Raw genomic sequence first — 5764 nt, 5'->3', positions numbered from 1 at the left:
AAGAGGGCCTTGTTTTTTGTCATCAAAGAGTTAGGTTGAATATTCTATAAACATAAATATATATATATATATTGTTTTTAAAAAAAGAACTTAAGACGTGTAACTCTACTAGTTGTACATCAGATTAAGTTTTCAGAGACACGAAAGCTAAAAGTTTTTGTAGATATGAAACTATAATATTTATCATTCTCCGTGTACACTATAAAGTTTACCGCAGCTAAAAGATCGTCCGACGCCAGGTGGCTTTCTCCATAAAAGCGCTTGTTGCTTTCTGAGCTTTCGTAGCTTTTGTGAAAAGCAGGGTGCGCCGATTTAAACAACACTTGGCGGGAGCAACTACATCCTATCTCATTTTGTGCAGCAACTACATTCATCAAATATGGGAGCGTTCTCTGTGGCGTCTGCTTCCGACGGCGCCCGAGAGTACGGCGGGCGGCTCACGTGGTACGTCTGTTGCACGTGCGTCGTGGCGGCATTTGGGGGTCTCATGTTTGGCTATGACATCGGCATCAGCGGAGGGGTCACCTCCATGGACGACTTCTTGGAGGCTTTTTTCCCGCACGTGCTTCGTAGAAAGAACAGCGCCCGGGAGAGTGATTACTGTAAGTTCGACGACCACAAGTTGCAGCTCTTCACATCGTCGCTTTACTTGGCGGCGATGGCGGCGTCGCTGGCGGCGGCATTTACCACGCGCCGGTGGGGTCGCACGTTCACCATCTTAATCGCCGGCTTCTTCTTCCTCGCGGGCGTGGCATTCAACTGCGCGGCGGTAAACTTGCCTATGCTCATAGTGGGCCGTATGCTGCTGGGCGGCGGCGTGGGATTCGCCAACCAGGCCGTCCCGCTTTACCTGTCGGAGGTTGCCCCCGCCCGCTGGCGTGGAGCCATGAACATTCTCTTCCAGCTCTCCGTGACGGTGGGCATCTTGGTGGCCAATTTGGTGAACTATGCCGTACAGAACACGCACCCTTGGGGCTGGCGCCTCTCGTTAGGGCTGGCGGGAGTGCCGGCGCTTGTCATCACGGCGGCGGGCTTCGGCCTGCCCGACACTCCCAACAGTCTGCTGGAGAGGGGTCGGGAAGAACAGGCGCGGACGGCGTTGTGCAAGATAAGGGGCACCTGTGACGTGGATGCCGAACTGGACGACATCCGCCAGGCCAGCCAGGCCGCGCAGGCTGTGCAAAGCCCGTGGTCGACCATGTGGAGGAGGAACAAGCCGCAGCTGGTCGTCACGGTGGCGCTGCAAGTCTTCCAGCAGCTGACGGGCATCAACGCGATCATGTTCTACGCGCCCGTTCTCTTTCAGACGGTGGGCTTCAAAAGCGACGCCGCGCTCTACTCCGCAGCCATCACAGGCGGCATCAACGTGCTGGCCACAATCGTGTCGGTGGCGCTGGTCGACAAGCTTGGCCGGCGGTTCCTACTTGTGCAGGGCAGCGTTCAGATGCTCCTGGCGCAGGCGGCCATCGGCGCCCTGCTGCGTGTGGCGCTCAAGCCCGGTCACCAGCCCTCAGGCGTGGAAGCTATTGCCATCATCGTGCTTACGTGCATCTTCGTGCCCGGCTTTGCTTGGTCGTGGGGTCCTATGGGTTGGCTCATCCCAAGCGAGATATTCCCATTGGAGACGAGGCCCGCCGGCCAGAGCGTGGCCGTGGTATTTAACATGTTGTTCACTTTCATCATTGCGCAGGCATTTCTCTCCATGCTGTGCGCCTTCCGCTTCGGCATCTTCTTCTTCTTCGCCGCCTGGGTTGCGCTCATGGGCGTTGTCGCCTACTTCCTGCTGCCGGAGACCAAGGGGGTGCCCATCGAAGACATGGAGTTCGTATGGAGGAAGCACGCCGTCTGGAAGAATCTCCTTCCGCCGCTCACTGCAGCGCAGCACAGGCAGGAGCACCTTCGCGAGGTCATTTAGGCAACATGCTACTTCTTATTTTATATGGTTGCAATAGCCCGTTTAGAGAGATGCTCCGGGCAGTTTTGTAATAGCATTTGAGGATCATGGTCTTAGCAGTATTCTTTTCACCTCACAAGCCATTTAGAGATGGTCTAAGCAAAATTAATGTAGTACTCTTTTGATCTTACACGCCATTTTCCAATCCCCCACTTGACACGTTAATACATCAACCTTTTGCAATGAAAATGGCAATAATGTGCCAAGGGCTTTGGATACTATACAGTTGGTTTTGCAATGAAAATGGCAATGATGTGCCAAGGGCTTTGGATACTATGTTGCACTCTACTTTAAGGTTTTGGTTCGTAAAAAGCCACATAGTTAAGAAGCACTCTCTCTACCTACATAATTATAATCTTGTTTGTTGACCCTTTCACCACCGTCTTTGTACTATGGATGTCTCTTCTTCCAAACTCTCATTAACGCAACCCTAATACTTGATTTCAATGACGTAGGTTTTCTCGCTAATCTCCACAACCAAAGAACACTATGTCCATGCTTTGCTCAAAAAGGTGGGAAGTAAGGAAGAGAGTAGTGTGTTGAGGGGTTTAAGCTAGAGACTGTATGCAAGCTGTGAATTAGTATATGTTGTTGTAATCAATATTGGCTTCTAACAAGGGGAGACAATTTGAAGGACTGGGCCATCATCCTTTTGGCAATTAAAACTAGAGAAGGGTTAGAATCAGATTGCTGCTTATACTAATCTGCTATCATTAATCTGACAAGTTGTGGGTGCTGCTGCTACAGCTTCTTTTGCCCTTGTCGGGGTGCTACTCTTGGTGGCGGTTCTATGAAGCCCTCACATAACACTGATGTGAGTAAAATAAGTACTTGACGAGGGTTACCTAAAAAGATTCCCTCCCAAAATGTGTGAAATTTAAAAAATGGCTTAAAATACATCTAGAATTACATGTATAAATTTAAAAATTACATGAATTTTGCTATTTTTTTTCAAGATTGAGAATACGTGTGACCTTCGTAGATTTAGAAACTGTTGTTGTTTGTGACATAAAAATAAACTACGCTTACAAAATGGCATAGGAATCTACACAACTTAAAGAAATATCAATCTTTTTCAAAGAAAAATTTATTTTATAAATTTCATGAATGTAAGACACTTTTTTTAATGGACTTTCTTGGGACAAATTCTACACTATGCATAAATATACACATTATTTGAAAAGCACTCAAAAAATATTAGAATACATAACAATATAAGCTCCATAATTTATGAAAAATCCTACAAATATCCTTGAGTCTATTTCTCGACCCAAATAGCAAATCCTTTAGTATATACTTACCTTGATAGTTTGCATGACATAATTATTTGCTCTATTATTTATAAGCAGATAGAGTTGGCATGATATACAACCAATGCTAAGAGTTTAAAGAGGTCAACTTATAGGTGTGCAAAGGTAGACTTCTATTCATATATATATGTAAAAGATGGTAACTATGGAGGCTCTAAGTAAACCTAAGCATGTTAAAAGAGTAGAAAATTGAAATATTTTTTCAGCAGGATAATTTTAGAGGCAAACATCATGTAGCCTATGGGTGTAAGTTTCGACCCACGTAGGCATTTATTTTCATGAAGAAAATTCTTGTTATGCAATATGGATAAGGGTGGTGGGAAGAAATTGTAGCTTATATCATGTACATATGTGGTGGTGGTAAAAATTCATAGTATGCATGTGTTGATGTTTGATCTAGATAGCCAATGTAGGTGATGGTATATCTAAGAGTAGTGTAGGAATGAGCTCTAGTTATAATTATTTGGAGTACATGTGATGAAGGATGTTAAGAGATGGTATGTCTAAGGGTAGTGTAGAATGAGCTCTAGTTATAATTATTTGGAGGACATGCGAAGGATGCTGAGAGACGCAATCTTCACCCGTGACATTGTCTTTGTGTGCAAAGAGAAAAGAGAGGAGCTTAGGGCTTCTTGAATGGTGGTAGAGTGGAGCTTGAAGCTTTCATGATGATGACGGTAGATTCAAGGTCCCCTATGATGGTGGAGAGCATACTACTGCACATAGGCATGGCAGAGGCCAAGCTCACATGCACCCCCCTCCCTGACATAGATGGTCCCACCACGTGTATTTGCTTATAGTTCTTCAAAGCTCTAAAATTGAATTGTAGAATAAAAATCAGGATTGGCGAATCAATCGACTCATGGTTTTCCAAATCAATGGAGCCTTGCACATCTAGATCAAAACCAATGGATTACAGGTCATCATGGATTATCTCATCTAGCTCTTCTACTATAATAAATTTTTGGTATGTAGCGATATTATTTATGATACAAAGGTTACATGGATACATAGACAATCATTTTTTTTAATGACCTCCTCTCAAATTTATAGTCAAAGGTTGCGACCATGTGTGTTTTTCAAGTCTTTAGCCCTAAACCTATGTTCTAACTATATCATCTTATCCTGGGCATATATATTTTTTAATTCTATGATTTATAGGATTTTTCAAAAAAATTTAAGATTTTATCGGCTACTATCTACTAGTTTTTACAAGTTTATTGGTAATAGAGATAAAAATAATTCTCATAAAAACTGTAAGAATATTTCAAAGTTAAGAAAAATAGCCTCCTAAAAGTTGATGTTTTACATTAAAGTTGATACAAAACATCAACTTTTCCACACAACTTGATGTTTTGCATCAAAGTTGATGCAAAACATCAACTCTATCACAAAACTTAATGTTTTGCATCAAGTTTTGGATGCTCCGGAGAAGATAGTTGGAGGATCAGAGGTCGATTTTTACATCTTATAAACATCAACTTTTTCACAAAACTGGATGTTTTACATCAAAGTTGATGCAAAACATCAAGTTTTGTGTGGGAAAGTTGATGTTTTGCATAACGTTGATGCAAAACATCAAGTTTTGTTTTGTTTTTTTTAATGATCTTTTGCATATAAAGTTGATGTTTTACATCAACTTGATGCAAAATATCAATTTTTCATAAAAGTTGATGTTTTGTATCAAGTTGATGAAAAACATCAACTCTTAGAGTTGAGAAGTTCTTACTTGGCATTAAGTTGGCCACAAATGTTGCTAAAACATCCTTTTACCATCTGTAGTAGCCAGTAGGATTCAAACCCAAGTCCCTGCCTGATATTTTACAAAAAAGTATTTTGGAAAGTATAAACTTTTGTTTCTTAAAGCAAGCTTTTTCATGCTTTCCAAACTCATTTATAACTAAAATTACCATTTTAAACCCTTTTTGTCGCATCAAGGAAACATCTTTTTTAAAAATGAGTGTGTAATTATTTTTTAAAATTAGAAAATTTTTAAATAGCTTATTCATGGTATTTTAAAATTCACCTGTACGTAACGAACTCTTTTAAAAAAAGTATATATTATCAATTAAGAAATTATGATACTCAAGAGCTTCAAAATGGATTTTAGTACTACTCTCATTAGAGCCAAAATAGGGTTTTATAATTAAGATAATAACTATATCAAGTTAACGCTTTTGTAATATAATCATATGAATAGTTTTTTATAGTTGCACTTTGTAGCACATCCTCAATCATGTTAACATGGCAGATGACCCAAGGAGTCTAAGCTTTAAGTGTACACATAGAAGAAAAAAATGTATTTGTGGATAGTGAAGAAGAGGATGCCTCATCTACCTTCTCAGGGAAAGGCACATCAACTAGTGATGGTGTTGGTATAGATAGCAATGATTATGAGGAACCATAACTATGCCATAAGCTATATGTCTAGAAAATAGCTTCTTTTTATAGTTGTATCATTTTTTTTTGGATTGAAGATGGAAATAATAAACATTGTCTC

The 5764-nt window shown here is 41.2% G+C and overlaps 1 pseudogene; it reads left to right on the top strand.

Annotated features, from left to right (window-relative positions):
- The first annotated feature begins 379 nt into the window (after positions 1-379).
- Positions 380-1915, top strand: LOC147642173 (sugar transport protein MST4 pseudogene; annotated as a pseudogene).
- Positions 1916-5764: the final 3849 nt, after the last annotated feature.

The sequence above is a fragment of the Cibotium barometz genome, chromosome 1 (genome assembly GCF_041138505.1).
Source record: "Cibotium barometz isolate CiBa-2024 chromosome 1, ASM4113850v1, whole genome shotgun sequence".
Taxonomy (NCBI): Eukaryota; Viridiplantae; Streptophyta; class Polypodiopsida; order Cyatheales; family Cibotiaceae; genus Cibotium; species Cibotium barometz.
The sequence above is the reverse complement of the archived record's forward strand: the minus strand, read 5'-3'. Positions and strand labels throughout refer to the sequence as shown.